At 38.2% G+C, this 19286-nt stretch overlaps 1 non-coding gene across 1 annotated transcript; it reads right to left on the bottom strand.

The window, feature by feature from the left end:
- Positions 1-8802: 8802 nt before the first annotated feature.
- On the bottom strand, positions 8803-8911 carry LOC113622496 (U6 spliceosomal RNA). Its single transcript, XR_003433542.1, has one exon. It is a non-coding gene; the product is annotated as a U6 spliceosomal RNA (small nuclear RNA).
- Positions 8912-19286: the final 10375 nt, after the last annotated feature.

Raw genomic sequence — 19286 nt, 5'->3', positions numbered from 1 at the left:
ATGTAATTATACACCCTCGGTGCTCAGTGTTCAAGAGGGTTTTTTGTTGTTATTTTCAATATTGTCTCTATATGCAAGTCAAAGATTTCAGCTGATGTTCAACCAAAGAAGAAGTATAAGACTTGTAACTGAAAACTACAAAAACATCATTGAAAGAAATTAAAGAAGACCTAAATAAATGGAAACACTTCTCAAGTTCATGGATTAGAAAATTTAAGATGTCAGTACTCCCTAAACTGATCTACAGATTCAAGGCAAGTCCTATCAGAATCCCACCTAATTTCTTTGCAGAAACTAACAATTCTAAAATTTCTATGGAATTGCAAGGGACTCAATCTTGAAAATGAAGAATAGAGTTGGAAGACTCATAGTTCCTGATTTCAAACTTACCATTAAAGTACAGTAATCAAGTTAGTGTGGTACTGGCATAAGGGGAGACATATAAATCAATGGAATAGAATTGAGACTTCAAAAATAAGCCTGTACATTTATGGTCCATTGATTTTCCACAGGATTGCCAACACAATTCAAGTTGGGGGAAGAATAGTCTTTTCAACAAATGGTGCTGGGACAACTGGATGTCCACACGTAAAAGAATGAAGTTAAGGAATTCCCTGGCGATCCAGTGGTTAGGACTCTGTGCTTCCACTGCAGGGGGCAGGAGTTTGACCCCTGGAACTAAGATCCCTCATGCTACGCAGCACAACCAAAAAAAAAAAAAAAAAGAATAAATAAATAAATAAAACCACAAACAAACAAACAAAAAGAATGAAGTTAGGCTTCCTCCTCATACCATATACAAAAACCAACTCAAAATAGATCATTGATGCAAATGTAAGACTATAAAACTCTAAGAAGAAAAAAATAGATGCAAATCTTCATGACTTTGAATTAGGCAATGATTTCTTAGATGTAACACCAAAAGCATAAGCAGCAAAAGGAAAATAGGTAAATTGAATTTCATCAAAATTTAAAACTTTTGTGTTTCAAAGAACACCATCAAGAAAGTGAAAAGACAATCCAAGGAATGGGAGAAAATATTTGCAAATCATATACCTGATAAGTGGACTATCCAGAATATACGAAGAACTCTTACAACTCAGCCAATTAAAAATGGGTAAAAGATTTGAGGCAATATTTCTCCAAAGAATATATACAAATGGCCAAAAAGTACACAAAAAGATGCTCAACATCATTAGTCATTTGGGAAATACAAATCAAAACCACAATGAAATACTGCTTCACACCACTAAAATGGCTATAATTTTTAAAATGCACAGTAACAACTGTATATCCACATGCAAAATAGTGATGTCGTTGAGATTGTTGCAATATTCAGTGTTGGTAAGGATGTGGAGAAATTGGATCCCTCATACATTGCTGGTGGATGTGTAAAATGGTACAGCCACTTTGGAAAACAATTTGTCACTTCCTCAAAGAGTAAAACATAGAGTTACCATAGGCCCCAACAATTCTATTCCTAGGTATATAGGAATTAAAACATAATTAAACATAATTAAAAATGTAGTCACATAAAAACTTGTATATGAATGTTCCTAGTGGCATTATTCATAATAGCCAAAGATGGAAACAACCCAAATATTCATCACTGATGAATAAATACATGTGGTATAACCATACAATGGAGTATTATTATTCAGCAATAAAAAAGAACGAAGTACTGATACATGCTGCAACATGGATGAACACTGAAGGAAGGGAAAGAAGCCAGACACAAAAAACCACATATTGTATGATTCCATTTCTATGAAATGTCCAAAAAAGGCAAATCCATGGAGACAGAAATTAGATTAGCAGTTGCCAGGAGCTGGGGGAAGCGGAAAAGGAGAGTGACTGCTAATGGGTACAGGGTTTCTTTTTGGAGTGACGAAAATGTCCTGTAATTAGATAATGGTATGGTCGTGCAACTCTGTGGGTACAGTAAAAACCACTTAACTGTACACACACACACACACACACACACACACACACACGTCACTCTGGCTCTGTGTAAAGGATGGAACAGTGAGGGGCTTCCCTGGTGGTCCAGTGGTAAAGAATCCGCCTTACAGTGCAGTGGACGATCCTCTGGTTCGATCCCTGTCAGGGAACTAAGATCCCACATGCCTTGGGGCAACTAAGCCCGTGCACCACAATTACTGAGCTCGTGCTCCTCAGCTAGAGCCCATGTGCTGCAAACTACAGAGCCCACGTGACCTGCAGCCTGCGCGCCTCAACTAGAGAGAAGCCCGGGCACCACAACACAGAGCCCTCGCACCTCAACGAAAGATCCCACATGCCTCAACGAAGATATCCTGCGTGCTGCGACTAAGACCCGACGAAGCCAAAAATAAATAAATTAATTAAACAAAAAAAAGGATGGAGCAGTGGGGTCAAGGATGGAGGCTTTAGAGATCCTGGTAAGAGTTATTGGAGAGAGGCAGAGGCAGTGGTGATAGACTTAAGAAGACTGATTGCAGGGATATAGAGAAGGCAGTATACCACAATGGTTAAAGTTGTGGGCTTTAAAGGAAAACACACCTTAATTCCAACCTCAGCTCTGCCACTTATGAGTTGTGTGATTTAAGGTTAGTTCCTTAACCTATCTGAACCTCAGTTCCCTCATTTATAAAATAGAGGAGATAAAAATAGATCTACCTTGTACGGTTATCATTTGTTCATTTATTTTAAAAATAGTTATTGAGTCTACTATGTGCTAGGCACTGTTCTAGGTACTGAGGATACAACGGTAAACAAAACAAACAAAACTCTGCCTTTATGCAGCTTATATTTCAATGGCGGAAGAGTGACAATTATATAAACTATATATAAAATTATAAATAAATAAATAATATATATTTATAAATATAATTTATAAATCATATATTTTCTCCTTATTTACTTATGATTGTATACATATATACATACATATGAATATGTATATATATAATCATAAGTTGGTAGGAGAAAAATATATTAGTGAAGGAAGAAAGATAGATGGGAGCTTATATGAGCTTATATGGGAGAGGTTGAGAGTCTACTAAGGGTGGTCAGAAAAGTCCTCATGGATAAGGAAACATTTGAGAAAAGACTTAAAGTAAGAGAGTAACCAAGAGTATATCTAGGATGGGTGGCCATCAAGGTAAAAAGAACAGCAGATGCAAGTGTGGTAGCTAGAAGGGGATATGGAGTCAGGAGAGATTTTGTTTTTTAAGGTAAGAAATAACATAGCACTTTTTTAAGCTGATGTGATGATCCTTTGGAAAGTGAAGTATTAATTATGTAGGTAAGAGAGAGGATTGCTGGAGCAGAGGGGAAAGGATTGATTTTTAGAGTACCAAAGAGAGGACTGGGTATGCAGGCATGGATGCAGGTAGGTGGGCTATCTGCTGAGAGGGAAAAGAAAGCAGAAGGTGTTGGAAGTTTGAGTAAAGAAAAGGTATGAAATAATCATTTGGGAAAGTGGATGGACTTTTAAAATAAAATGATTCCCAGATAGCACTAATGGCCCACGTGAGGTTAGTGGTGATGAATTTTAAGAGTCCAGTTGATATAGTTGTGGGTTTTTCTTCATCCACTTTCCCAAAGGTGGAGAGTAAGTGAAGAGTTAAATTGTCCAGGGTAGGGATTTTGTGAAGCAAAATAACAAAGCAAGATGGGGCAGGAGAGGAGAGGACATATCAAGGGAATGATGATAACATTGGACCTTGGAAGTGAAGTGTATAAAAAGAGAAGTGAGAGGACATGAAATGGGTAAGGAATGGTGAATAGGTGTTAGGATCACTAGATTGTAGGGCCAAGGGGGGAACCAAAGAACTGTTGGAGTGAGTGAGCTGGAAAGACAGGAGAGGTATAGAAAGATAAGAAAGATTATTGGTAGATTATTAATGAATGGAAACAATCCCTAAAATAATAGTAGTAGGGCTTCCCTGGTGGCACAGTGGTTAAGAATCCACCTGCCAATTCAGGGGACACGGGCTCGAGCCCTGGTCCGGGAAGATCCCACATGCCACGGAGCAACTAAGCCTGTGCGCCACAACTACTGAGCCTGTCCTCTAGATCCTGTGAGCCACAACTACTGAGCCCGCGTGCCACAACTACTGAAGCCCACATGCCTAGAGCCCATGCTCTGCAACAAGAGAAGCCACCGCAATAAGAAGCCCGTGCACCGCAACAAAGAGTAGCCCCCATTCGCCGCAACTGGAGAAAGCCACGCACAGCAACAAAGAGCCAAAGCAGCCAAAAGTAAACAAATAAAATAAATAAAATTTAAAAAAAATAGTAGTAGTAAGACCTCAAAGTGCTCACTATGTAGTGGGGAAGACAAGGCAGAATGAAATGAATGCTAAAGACAGGCACATGCAATGGCTGTAGCCAAAAAGAATCTTCAAGTAAGTGTGAGGGTCAGATAAAGGAACGCAGGCAAAGAAGGTGGCATTTGAGATGAGCCTCAAAATGGAGCAAGTATAGAGCATAGCCTGATATATCATAGAAGTTGTACCATGGCAGCGAGTGTTCAGGAAACAATGGCTGGAGCACGGGGTGGGAGCTAAAATGCCAGGCTAATGCCTGAACATTTTATGTAGGTAATAGTGACATTAGGGGCCTTCTATGTAATTGAGTCTACTTATTAGCGTGATATGAAGTCATATTGCTTTCTGTATTTTGATCAGTCTAAAGTCTTTCTTTTCCTTTATGTACTTAGGTCATATTTAGAGTTTTTACATTTCACTAGGATTTTCTGATTGTCCTTTTAAGATCACTTCCCCTCAAATGCACTGATATGGCTGTTTCTTTCCAAACAATGGACTGCCACATGCCCATTCACTTTCTTTCCAATAGCCTTCCACTCCACCCCCCAATGTTGGTAGGAAAGCCTGACATGTGATCCCTTATGGGTCTGAAGCTCCTGTGAGAGAGGTGTGGGAAATAGGCTGGATATGATCAGAATTATGCTGTCCAGTGCATTAGGACCGGTTGCAGCAGATAAGAGTGGAAGGCAAATAGTCATATTCTCCCAAGGTTGAGGAAGACGGAAGGGACACGGTCTCACAACTGAGGTGTCACAATTTTTTCAGGAACTCAGTATCAATATCAATGATGGGGTCAGTCTCTTTGCAAGCTATATTTATGATGTCATTTGAAGATATCACAACCTCTGTCTTCACAGACTAACCAGATAAATGTTGAAACCATTACCTTCTCTGTCATTGTAGCTTTGGCCAAGTCCTTCCCCTCCCCTGGACCCAAGGTGCTATCTTTAAAAAAGGGGCTGCAGTCATCCTTCTCTAGGGTCCCTTCCAACTGTGACATGCTCTAAATTTTCTGTTATCATTTATTCTTTATTAAATTTATGTGACAGGCATTTTTCCAAGCATGAGACCCTCTCACCACTTCATTCCGCCTGCCAAACTCCTGTTATGAATTATGTTGGGCTTTTCTTCTGTAAAACATTTGCGAAAAGTTGTGCGTTACAGACGTAGAGAATGGACTTGAGGACACGGGGAGGGGAAAGGGTAAGCTGGGACGAAGTGAGAGAGTGGCATGGACATATATACACTAAAAAATGTAAAAGAGATAGCTAGTGGAAAGCAGCTGCATAGCACAGGGAGATCAGCTCGGTGCTTTGTGACCATCTAGGGGGTGGGACAGGGAGGGTGGGAGGGTGGGAGGGAGACACAGGAGGGAGGGGATATGGGGATATTTGTATACATACAGCTGATTCACTTTGTTATACAGCAGAAACTAACACACCATTGTAAAGCAATTATACTCCAATAAAGATATTTAAAAAAAAAAAAAAGAAAAGTGCATTAGAAGGAGGTTTATTTCATGTAACACATTTGAGAGAAAATCATGTAAAGGGCTTTGTTTTGTTCCAGCAGCTGAAACAATAAAACCACCACAATGACATGCAACATCATTTTGTACTGCCCTCCAGTGGTGGCCCAAATGTCTTTTCCTGGTTGAAGTTTAAGGAATAAAATGTGTTTTCAGAGGAGCTCACATTATCTAAAGGTAGGAGAGTCTTAGAGGGCCTGAGGAAAGGGTACATCATCAAATCTCTCTTCTTAAAAAGGAGGAACTGAGCCCCATCATTGTTCTCATCACCATGCAAACCTATTCTAGTTTCTCCCGTCTTTGAAGAGATATTTTACAACCCTGACTCTGGGTCTACTTCTCTGCTCCCCTTCACAGCCAAATTTCTCAAAAGGGTTATCTACATACTGTTTCTACTTACTCACCTCCAATTTATTTTTAAACTTTTTACTCTAAAATAATTCCTAACTTTCAGAAGAGTTGTAAAAATATTACAAAGAATTCCCATATACTCTTTATCCAGGGGCACCAAAAGTTAGTATTTTGCCACAGTCTCTTTATCTGTGTGTGTGTATATGTGTCCACATGCACACATAAATATATAGCTGTATGTGTGTGTGGTCAGGGGTAGTTCTGAACCATTTGAATTGTAGCCTTTACCCCTAATACCCTAAATACTTCAGTGTGTATTTTCTAAGAACAAAGACATTCTCTTACATACTTATACACCCCTCTCCCCACCCCCACCCCTAGTATGAAGATTACATTCAGGAAATTTATCACTGATATAATCCTTATTTATAGTCCACATTCAAAGTTCACTTATTGGTCTGATAATATCCGATATAGCAGTTTTCCATCCTGTACAAGGTCTGATCCAGTGCTTGATCCCTAATCATGCATTGCATTTAACTGTCATGACTCTTTAGTTTCTTTTAATCTAAAATAGATTGTTATTTATGATACTGACTTTCTTTTAAGTACAGGCCATTGTTTTATAGAATTTCCTTCTATTTGGGTTTGTGTCCTATTTCCTTATGATGAGATTTATATTTTTCTTTTTTTGGAGTGGGCAGGAATACTACCTATGGGATAGTGTGTCACATGAGGAGAAATACAGTGTTACCTGGTCCCATTATTGATCATATTTATTTTGATCAGTTGGTTAAGGTGGTATCTGCTAGGTCTTCACTGTAAAGTTATTATTATTTTTCTATGTAAATAATGAGTAATCTGTGGAGAGGTACGCTGAGACTATGTAAATATCCTGTTCCTCGTCAAAACTTTTGCCCAAAGGTTTCCACATTCACCGATAATTCTTGCCTGAATCAATTACTATGATAGTTGCAAAATGGTGATTCTAGGGAATTCCCTGGTGGTCTGGTGGTTAGGACTATGTACTTTCACTGCTGTGGGCTGGGTTCAATCTCTGGTCGCGGAACTAAGGTCCCACAAGCCTTGCAGCCAAAAAAAGGAAGATGGTGATTCTATAACTCCATTAGTCCATCTACATTTTTTTAGTTAGCATTCTACTGTAAGCAAGATCTTTCCCTTCTCTCTTATTTATCTATATTTAATCTATATTTATTATCACCAGTAAAAAAAAAAACCTCATGGATTCTTATTTTATTTAATAGGTTATAATCCATTATTGTCATTATTCATTTTATTGTTCAACTTGTCCTAGATTTGGCCATTGAGACCCCCTTTAAGCTGGCTTCTGTGTCCTTTTGACACATGCTCATTTTTTTTTTAGCATTTCCTTGCTTTCTGGTATAATACCGTGTTCCAGGTTCATCTTGTATTTTCCCTGTCTAGACTTGGAAATCATCCCTCTCTCCCAAAGAGCACTCCTTTAGGTGGGGAATGGTATTTAGAAGCCGAGATCTGGGCACCAGATATATCCATTGCTACTGGGGAGTAACTGCTTCTAGGCCCTTTAAGTAAACAGAGCCAAGGAGGAAAGGCAGCTTAATATATAGTTCAACTATTTTTAATCATGAATTCAGTACTGGTATCTCTAATTCCAGTTCAACACCACAGAGTTCTTTCTCCAATTCCTGATTTGCATCTCCCTTTTCCCACAGTGAGAACTCTGGCTCTCAATGGCATCAACGTCTTATTTTCATTTGTTCAGTGTTATGATATACACGAAATAGTTTCAGAATTGCTATATCCATTCCACTAAAGAAAACATTTTTATTATTAATTAATTAATTTATTTATTTTTGGCTGTGTTGGGTCTTTGTTGCTGCACGTGGGCTTTCTCTAGTTGTGGCGAGTAGGGGCTACTCTTTGTTGCGGTGCACGGGTTTCTCACTGCGGTAGCTTCTCTTGTTGTGGAGCACAGGTTCTAGGTGCACGGGCTTCAGTAGTTGTGGCGCACGGGCTTAGCTGCTCCGTGGCATGTGGGATCTTCCTGGACCAGGGCTCAAACCTGTGTTCCCTGCATTGGCAGGCGGATTCTTAACCACTGCGCCACCAGGGAAGTCCCTGAAAACAATCTATTAAATAGTGTTCAGTGTTTGTTTGCATTTTTATTTTGTTTTTAGACTAAGGGAATATAGTCAAAGTACTGTGTTCAAAAGTAATCCAGATCCGTTTTTTATTTTCTTTCAGAATGGTTATATTACTTATTTAAATATAGTTAGGTTTATTTCTGTTTATATTCAGTTTTATGATCCCTTTCATTCTTGTTGGTTCAATTTTCTTTTTTTTTTTTTTTTTTTTTTGTGGTACACGGGCCTCTCACTGTTGTGGCCTCTCCTGTTGCGGAGCACAGGCTCCGGACGTGCAGGCTCAGCGGGCATGGCTCACGGGCCCAGCCGCTCTGCGACATGTGGGATCCTCCCAGACCGGGGCACAAACCCGTGCCCCCTGCATCGGCAGGCGGACTCTCAACCACTGCGCCACCAGGGAAGCCCAATTTTCTTTTTTGAATATGTAAAAGCTAACATTGTCCAAAAGTCAGATCCATACACAAAACATATGTAGCACTTCACGAATCTGTGTGTCATCTGTATGTAGGAGTCATGCCAATTTTCTCTGTATTGTTCCAGTTTTACTATACGTGCTGTCAAAGCAAGAGCACCTCCAGTTAATTTTTCAACCTGTTGGGTGCTATTTGAAGTGTGACCCCCCAACACACACACTTCACTGAAACTGCTCTTGTCAAAGTCATCAGTGACTAATATTTTTCTATCCTTATCTTATTGGACCTTTCCACACTCTAAGCAAATCTCTCCAATAGTCTTGAAACACTCTCCTCTCTTGGTTTTTGTTCCCCTAGTCTTCTGGTTTTACTCTCTCTTCACAGGCCTCTCCTCATTATCCTTGTCTATTCAACCACCCTAAAACGTGTTATTCCTCAGGCCTCCTGGCTCCCTTCACTTCCTTCTGTGTACTCTCTTCCTAGCCAACCTCAGCCATGCCTAAGCCTTCAAATGCTGATTATGCTAATGACATCTAAATTGATATCTTCATCCCAGACCTTTCCTCTGGTTTCCAAACCTATAACGAACTGCCTAACTGACATCTGCTTGGATGTCTCACTGACATCTTCAGTGTAACAGGTCTAAAATAGAACTTCTCATTTCCCAGCCAAAACTGCTTCCCCCAGGCTCCTCCCTCACAGTAAATATCAGTTCTATCAGGTTGCTGTAGCCAGAAACCTAGGAGTCATTCTTGATTTCTCTATGCTCCTCAACCACAATGTGCAATCTATCTGCGATATATGAAAATTTTACCTCCAAAATTATGTCAAATGAGTCCAATTTTCTCGGTCTCTACTACCACCCCTTCACTCATCATCTCTCACCCAGACTCCTCATCTGCCTCATAACTGGCCTCTCTTTTATCTCCCACACATTCATTCTCCATTTAGAAGCTACCATGACCTTTTTAACAACAAAATAACAGTACAAGCTTACATTTATGAGGTGTTTATTATGTGCCAGGACTTGCTGCAAGCACTTTATATGTATTTAGTCTTTAAAACCACTCCATGAGGTAAAAACCAATTTACCTCAATTTTATAGAAAAGGAAACTGGAGCACAGAGAGGTTAAGTACTGCCCAAGATCACACAGCTGGTAAATGGTAGAACTTAGGCTTGGACCCAGAATGAATCTTTAGCCTTTGCACTTATCTACCACTTTATACTGGATCACGTTACTACCCAACCTCAAATGCTTTCACGGCCTCTCTCTACACAGGGACTAAATACCCAACTCCATTCCAAGGCCTGCTGATCTTGTGACATGCTTCCTGCTTACCCCGCCAGGCTGCTGGCTGCTTCCCTTTCCTTCATTTCCCTCCAGCAACCTGGCTTGTTTTGTTTTGTTGTTGTTCCCCAGCTTCCTTGTACATAATAAGCCTTTTCTTACTGGCAGGCATTGCACAACCCCTGCCTCAAATACTCTTCTCTCTGGCTCCTTCTCATTCTACAGGTTTCAACTTAATGATCTGTTCTGAGAGAATTTCCCTCACCATGCTATTTCTTAAGTAGCTCCTTTCCTGGTATGTTCTATCTAAGCCCCATACTTGTTTTCTTTTTTAGTCCTTAAAACAATTTGTTGTTATTTATTTGTTTGTTTACTTGTTTTGTCTCTCTTCCCTACTAAAATTAAGTGCTGTGAAGGCAGAGGCTGTGTCTTAGTCACTTTTGTATATACAGAGCCTAGCACAGTGCCTAGTTCATAGAAGGGGCTCTAGAAATATTTGTTGAATAAACATATCTTTTTCTACTTCATAGCTTCTGTTTACTCATAATTTCTGCTTCCTCATCACTTTGGTTTGTGATAGAGACAGCCCAGGCTCTATCTCCTCCCACACATATCCTTACTCAATGTCATAGTTTAATTAGTTATAGTTTTCATTGCTGTTAATTGCCTCAGTCACTTCATGTTTCCCAAGTCAGACCCCTGGGAGAGAAATATTGATTTGTCCAACTCATTTCTTAGAAGCCAGTCCACATTTGTAGGTTGTTGGTTGCTTGCCTGCCTTTGGGGCAGATTCCCAGTCCTGGTCCAAACAGCTGTGTTGGGCAGGGTGTGGGTGGGGGTGGTCTGCACATTGCTGCTTCATTTCCTTTCTGGGACTTTCATCTTGAATCATAGCCCAAAGGATTGTCAGGCCAACCATTTGAAAGTCCAGTGAAATGTTTTAAAGGAGCTTGATGATGATTCAAGTTCCCCCTAAGGCCGCACTGTGGGTGAGCTCTACGGGCTCTGGGCTCCCAGGACACTTATCAAGTAGTGCCTAAAGATTTATGGAGCGCTTACCATGTGCCAGTCACGCTGCATTACATATACTCTCTCAGTTCAACCTCACAACATTCAGGTGAGGTCGACATTATCATAATCCCCACTTTACAGGTGAGCAAACGGAGATTTAAGGGGTTTGGTCCCTGGCCAAAGATCAAGATCTAGTGAAAGGCGATGCCAGGACCCTAATTTAGATCTTTCTAACTCCAAAGTCCTTCCTCCCTACATTACACTAGACTGTTTACCTTCTCCTTATCAACTGTGTCACCTTGGTCAGGTTACCTAATTTATGTGACCTTCTATTTCCTTATCAGTAAAACAAGGATATTAATACCTAATTCATGGGATTATTATAGGTTTATGAGCAATCATAACCTATTCCAATAAACATAGCAGCTACGTTACTATCTTTCAGTTTAGTCTGAATCTAAATTTTCATATGTGAAAAGCAGAATTATCAACTTCAGTTGTCCATAAAGAACAGGATCTCCTGGGAGACTTTATCCTGCTGGCAAGTATTCCTGATCCAAATTATAAAGACATAGGGCTTTGAGAGGGACAACAGTTATTCTCTAAGGAAACAGAGAAATTCAATGTACTTCAGAGATGAGAAAGAACCTGCACTCAACCTAGCCATAATGTAGCAGAGTGGAAATTGGTAAGCACTCAGTATAAAGATTTAAATCTGTGTCTGACAAGCATAAGATTTTCTCCAAGGCCAGAGCATTTTACATCATAATCTTCTGTAATCCTACCACAACTTTAAGTGGTGGGTCTTCTTATGACCTCCATTTTTCAGGCTCAGAGAGTTAAAGTGACCTGGGTAAGGTCACAAATATAATCTGAGGTAGAGAGGGAACTGGAGCCCAGTTTGGCACCATTGCAACAAGCTTTCAGCTGTGGGCAGTCTGGCAAGTCTACTAGCGAGTTACCCTGCCCTGCAACTTCAGGATCATTTGGGTGGAAACTGACTCCCAGGTCAAACATGATCCTGACATCTTGTACATTCATTATTCTCAGAAAAGGCAAATCAGTTCTACAGACATCAGCACAATTTAGGGAGAATGCTGGCTAGGATGGTAGTTCCCCATGTAGCAATACAGATAAATACCAATATCTAAACAAATGATACCATGTGAGGAATGCAAGAGCAAGAATAACTAATCTTTGTACAGCACTGTATGATTCACAAGGGACATTCATATCTATTACCCAGTTTCCTCCTCATATCACCCCTTTGAGAGAGGTATTATCATTGCCATTTCACAGATAAAGAAACTGAGGTTTTAAAAAGTTGATTTAGTATGAAAAAGTGGACATATATTGTTTTATGGTCTCTGGGCCTTCATTCCTCCTTCTTTTGAGAACAGTACCTTGTGTTTCCTTTGGAGATCAAACACCTTCTACTTCAGCAACAGTGATTGGATCAACATGTGCACATGATGCATCAGATCTTTGAGCATCACCCGTAGAACTTTTGTTTGGGTTTTTGTTCAAACCGTTGAGATGGAGGAGCTCTCTTAAATCTATGGGTATGATTCTGAAGTGAATGGCTACCACCACAAGAAAAAAAATTATGTATGAATTTTAAACCTGCAGAAGTTTAATGGGCAGAAGACCAAAACAGACATTTCTGCAAAGAAGACATACAGATGGCTAATAAGCACATGAAAAGGTACTCAACATTGCTAATTATTAGAGAAATGCAAATCAAAACTACAATGAGGTACCACCTCACACTGGTCAGAATGGCCATCATCAAGAAGTCTACAAATAGTAAATGCTGTAGGTGTGGTGAAAAGGGAACCCTCGTATACTGTTGGTGGGATGTATACTGGTGTAGCCACTATGGAGAACAGTATGGAGGTTCCTTAGAAAACTAAAAATAGAGTTACCATATGATCCAGCAATCCCACTTCTGGGCATATATCCAGAGAAAACTCTAATTCAAAAAGACACATGAGGGGCTTCCCTGGTAGCGCAGTGGTTGAGAGTCCGCCTGCCGATGCAGGGGACACGGGTTCGTGCCCTGGTCCGGGAAGTTCCCACATGCCGGGGAGCGGCTGGGCCTGTGAGCCATGGCCGCTGAGCCTGCGCGTCCGGAGCCTGTGCTCTGCAGCGGGAGAGGCCACAACAGTGAGAGGCCCGCGTACCGCAAAAAATAAAAAATAAAAAATAAAAATAATAAAAAAAAAAAAGACACATGAACCCCAGTGTTCATAGCAGCACAAATTACAATAGCCAAGACATGTTAGCAACCTAAATTGTCCATCAACAGATGAATAAAGAAGATGTTTTATATATATATATATATATATATATATATATATATATATATATATACACACACATACATATATATGTATATATATAGTGGAATACTACTCAGCCATAAAAAGAATGAAATACTGTCATTTGCAGCAACGTGGATGGACTTAGAGATTACTATACTAAGTGAAGTAAGTCTGACAGACAAAGACAAATATCATGTGATACCATTTATATGTGGAATCCAAAATATGATACAAATGGAACTTATTTACAAAACAGAAACAGACTTGCAGACATAGAAAACAAACTTGTGGTTACCAAAGGGGATAGCAGCGGGGAGGGATAAATTAGGACTTTGGGATTAGCAGATACAAATTACTATAATACAAAATAGATAAACAACAAGTTCCTACTGTATAGCACAGGGAACTATATTCAATATCTTGTAATAAATTATAATGGAAAAGAATATGAAAAAGAATATACATGTATATATGTATAACTGAATCACTTTGCTGTACATCAGAAACTAATACAACATTGTAAATTAACTATACTTCAAAAAAAAAGTAGAAATGGAGGTTAAAAATAAAAGTGTGTAGCACATGGATGGTAGGATTAACTCTTGATATATAGCAATTATGTTAAGTGCAAATAAATTAACCTCACTAATTGGATTTTTAAAAAATATATCCAACAGTAAATTGGCTATCAAAGACACACTTAAAACATAAGGAGATGGAAAGACTAAAAATAAAAAGATGAAAAAAGATACACCAGGAAAATATGAACTGGGTTGTGACCATAGTATCTGTCAAAAAGGAATTTTAGTCTCAAATGATAAGAAGTGATAAAAAGTCATTACATAGTCATAAAAGAAGCAAACACATAAATGTAATAGGTAAAACACATAGATGCACCTAATTATACAGTCTTAAAATATAGACAACTTCAGGGAGAAATAGATAGAAGCATAATTGTAGTAGAAGATTTAATATCCCCCTCTCAGAAACTGATATATCAAGGCTTAAAGTATAATTACCATATTTCATCAATTCTATACCTCATACAAGACTGGCTTGAGAAGGATTAAAGATATAATAAATGTGAAAAATAAAATTATAAAAGAAAAACTTAGGAGACTATTACAGTTTGTGACTGAGGAGAATGGAAAAGCAAAACCTATTATAAAAAGCACAAACTATAAGACAATAATATTGATGAATAATAAAGATTTCTATTCACCAAAAGACACTGTAGACAAAGTAACTAGATGAGAGAATGAGAAAAGATATATGAAATATTTAATACACAAAATCCTTGCAAATAAGTAAGAGGGTAGCAACCCCTAGAAAGAAAATAAGCAAAAAACATGAACCTAGAGGAAATCCCAAAATCAAGACATATGAAGAGATGCTCAAAAATATCAGTGAAATGTTAATTAAAACAGCAATGTACTATCGTTTTACATCTATTAAACTATAAAATTTTGATAATGCCAGCTGGTTGGGTTGTGGGGATGCTGAAACCCTTATATGTGGTGGTGGGAGTATGGACTGGTATAGCCTTATCGAAAGCAATCTGACATAAATTATGCAAATCAAGAACTCATATTCTATAAGCCCACAGTTGCACTCCTGGGATATATCCCAAAGAAATTCTTATGCAGACACAGAAACATATTCATTGCTGTGTTATTTATGATGGTGGAGACTTGAAGACAACCTGGTTGTCTATCACTGGGAGAGTAGACAGCTAAAATGTGGTAAATGTTCTGTCATTAAATATTATGCAGTAATCATCAGAAATGGATTAGATATACACACAGCAACAAGAATGCATTTTATTTTTTATTGACATATAGTTGGTTTACAATATTTTAATAGTTTCAGGTGTACAACATAGTGATTCAATATTTTTATACATTATACTCCATTTAAACTTATTACAAAATAATGGCTATATCACATCTTCTTTATCCATTTATTTGTTGATGGACAGTTAGGTTCCTTCCATGTCTTGGCTATTATAAATAATGCTGCTGTGAACGTTGGGGTGCATGTATCTTTTTGAATTAGTGTTTTCATTTTCTTCAGATATATACTCAGGAGTGGAATTGATGGGTCATATGGAGTTCTACTTTTAGTTTTTGAGGACTGTCCATACTGTTTTCCATAGTGGCTACACTAATTTACATTCCCGCTAACAGTATACTAGGGTTCCTTTTTCTCCACATCCTTGCCAACATTTGTTATTTGTGCTCTTTTTGATGATAGTCATTCTGACAGGTGTGAGGTGATATCACATTGTGGTTTTGATGTGCATTTGTCTAATAATTAGCAATGTTGAGCATCTTTTCGTGTGCCTGTTAGAATCTGTATGTCTTTGGGAAAATGTCTATTCAGTTTTTCTGCCCATTTTTTAATTGAGTTGATTGTTTTTTTGATATTAAGTTGTATAAGCTGTTTATACGTTGTGGACATTAACCCCTTATAAGTCATATCATTTGCAAATATTTTCTCCCATTCAGTAGGTTGCCTTCCATTTTGTCAATGGTTTCCTTTGCTGTGCAAAAGCTTTTAAGTTTAATTAGGTCCCATTTGTTTATTTTTGGTTTTGTTTCTTTTGCCTTGGGAGACAGATCCAAAAAATATTGCTATGATTAATGTCAAAGAGTGTTCTGCTCATGTTCTCTTCTAGGAGTTTTACAGTTTCTGGTCTCACATTAAAGTCTTTAATCCATTTTGAGTTTATTTTTGTACATGGTGTGAGAAAATGTCCTAATTTTGTTCTTTTACATGTAGCTGTCCAGTTTTCCCCGCACCACTTATTGAAGACTGTCTTTTCCCCATTATATATTCTTTCCTCCTTTGTTGTAAACTCACTGATCATAAATGTGTAGGTTATTTTTGGGCTCTCTATTCTGTTCCACTGGTCTATATGTCTGTTTGTTTTGTTTTGTTTTGTTTTTTGCCAGTACCATGTTGTTTTCATTACTGTAGCTTTGTAGTATAGTCTGAAGTCAGGGAGCATGAAACCTCCAGGTTTGTTCTTTTTTCTCAAGATTCCTTTGGCTATTCGGGGTCTTTTGTGGTTCCATATAAATTTTAGGATTGTTATAGTTCTGTGAAAAATATCATGGGTATTTTGATAGGGATTGCACTAAATCTGTAGATTTCTTTGAGTAGTGTGAACATTTTAACAATATTTAATTCTTCCAAGTCATGAAAACGGAGTATTTTCTATTTCTTTGTGTCATCATTAATTTCCTTCATCAAGATTTTATAGTTCCAGAGTATAGGTCTTTCAACTCCTTGGTTAAGTTTATTCTTCGGTATTTTATTCTTTTTGATACTGTTTTAAATGGAATTGTTTTCTTGATTTCTCTTTCTGATAGTTCATTATTAGTGTATAGAAAAGCAACAGATTTCTGTACATTAGTCTTGTATCCTGCCACTTTACTTAATTCATTTATTAGTTCTAATAGTTTTTTGGTGGGGATTTAGGGTTTTCTATACACATAGTGTCATGTCATCTGCAAATAGTGACAGTTTTTCTTCTTCCCTTCCAATTTGAATGCCTTTTATTTATTTTTCTTTTCTGATTGCTATGGCTAGGACTTCCAATACTCTGTTAAAGAGAAGTGGCAAGAGTAGGCATCCTTGTCTAGTTCCTGATCTTAGAGGAAATGCTTTCAGCTTTTCACCATTAATATGTTAGCTGTGGGCTTATCATACATGGCCTTTATTATGTTGATATATATTCCCTCTATACCTACTCTGATGGTAGTCTTTATCATGAATGGATACTGAATTTTGGCAAATGCTTTTTCTGTGTCTATTGAGATGATCATGTGATTTTTATCCTTCCTTTTGTTAATGAAGTATATCACACTGATTGATATTGAACCATCCTTGCATACTTGGAATAAATCCCACTCGATCATGATGTATGATTCTTTTTATATATTGTAGAATTCGGTTTGCTAATATTTTGTTAAGGATTTTTGCATCTGTATTCATCAGAGATGTTGGCCTGTAATTTTCTTTTTTTGTAGTGTCTTTGTCTGGTTTTGGTATCAGGGTAATGGTGGCCTTGTAGAATGAATTTGGCAGTGTTCCATCCTCTTCAACTTTTTGGAAGAGTTTGAGAAGGATAGATATTAGCTCTTCTTTATATGTTTGGTAGAATTTCCCTGTGAAGCCATTCTGTTCTGATTTTTGTTTGATGGGAGGTTTTTTTTTTAAATTACAAATTAAATTTCACTACAAGTGTTTGGTCTTTCATCAGATTGTCTATTTCTAACATGAATGCATTTTTAAAACAGTGCAGGGCTTCCCTGGTGGCGCAGTGGTTGAGAGTCCACCTGCCGATGCAGGGGACACGGGTTCGCGCCCTGGTCCGGGAAGATCCCACATGCCGTGGAGCGGCTGGGCCCGTGAGCCATGGCCACTGAGCCTGCGCGTCCGGAGCCTGTGCTCCGCAATGGGAGAGGCCACAACAGTGAGAGGCCTGCGTACCACAAAAAAACAAACAAACAAAAAAAAAACAGTGCATAGTGAAAAATATGAGGTAACAAGATGAGATTTAAACGCTATACCATTTACATAAATTAAAAATACACCCAGGGCAAACAAAAATTCATATTTTGTAAGAACATATGCAAAAAACAGTTTTACATCAGATAGAACTTAGTTGCTTGTGTGGGGAAGGGAAAGGCAGTAAAAGAAAAAAAAAGTATCAAATAAAATTTAAAAGTGATAATCACTGACCAAAGAGGATAAAGTGCCCTGTACTGAAGAGTGTGATTAACTAAATCATTTCAACCCAAAGTCAAACCAGTTAACCAATGAATAAACACAAAACTGGAAGAAAAGACAATAAATATTGCACAGATGTCTCTGGATTTGGGAATAATTAAAAATTTTTACTTTTTTCTTAATGTGTTTGTAGAGATGAAGTTTTTTACATTGAACATCTGTTACTTTTGAAAATTAAACATATAAACAGAAGTTCAAAAGAAAAACTCAATCTGGAGGAGTATGGTTCAGTGGCAGAATGGTGGTATTCAAAAGACAAGTCCTAGCAGGAAACACAAAAATTTCAGTCTGTGTGCAGAATGGATGGAACTATGCATGAATTTTTTCTTGTTAAAATTACATTAATTTCTGAAATAATGTTTGTACAATCAATCAAAATAAAGGTAAAAAATTAACAAAGGTAAAGCAGCAACTTTAAAAAATATATTCAAATGGATTTTTTTTTTTGGCTGTCCGGCGCAGCTTGCAGGATCTTAGTTCCCCAACCAGGGATTGAACCTGTGCCCTCAGCAGTGAAAGCTCAGAGTCCTTACCACTGGACTGCCAGGGAATTCCCTCAAATGGATCTTTATTGTTTACTACTCCCTCAGAATTCTGCATGAAAATCAGTATCTTTATCTGGTGATAATGAAAATATGTAACAACTGGTAGAACATATGCCTGACCAATCAGAGCAGACATTGGTAGTAAACAATGGTATCCCTAAAACATAGATTCCTCACACACCAGCCCTGCAGCCCCAAGACAGGGTTTAGACTCAGTACCTGAAGCCTTACTCTTTTTCACCATGAGAAGACTCTATGTTATAGAAACAGGTATAAAGGTGAAGAGTGCCAAGATATGCTACCCCAAAATATGCCACTCTGACATAAGGGTTATTTTAAGCTAAAGGCACTTGAAAAACAGCAGATACAAAAGGGATACTTTGATCTCCCCTTTCCTCCTGAATACAGGAGGTAAAGCTCCCACGTAGGAGCTGCCCTCCACATACCAGGAGAAAAGAAACACTCATCAAGCTGAGAGCAAGAGAATTCTACACAAACCGACATTGTTAAAATAATTCTTATCTTCCTTTAGCCTCCCTGTACATTTTAGTTACTTTTCCACAATTG

The sequence above is a fragment of the Aethalodelphis obliquidens genome, unplaced genomic scaffold, assembly GCF_003676395.1.
Source record: "Aethalodelphis obliquidens isolate GAN/ISIS:26980383/991018 unplaced genomic scaffold, ASM367639v1 scaffold9, whole genome shotgun sequence".
Classification (NCBI taxonomy): Eukaryota; Metazoa; Chordata; class Mammalia; order Artiodactyla; family Delphinidae; genus Aethalodelphis; species Aethalodelphis obliquidens.
The sequence above is the reverse complement of the archived record's forward strand: the minus strand, read 5'-3'. Positions and strand labels throughout refer to the sequence as shown.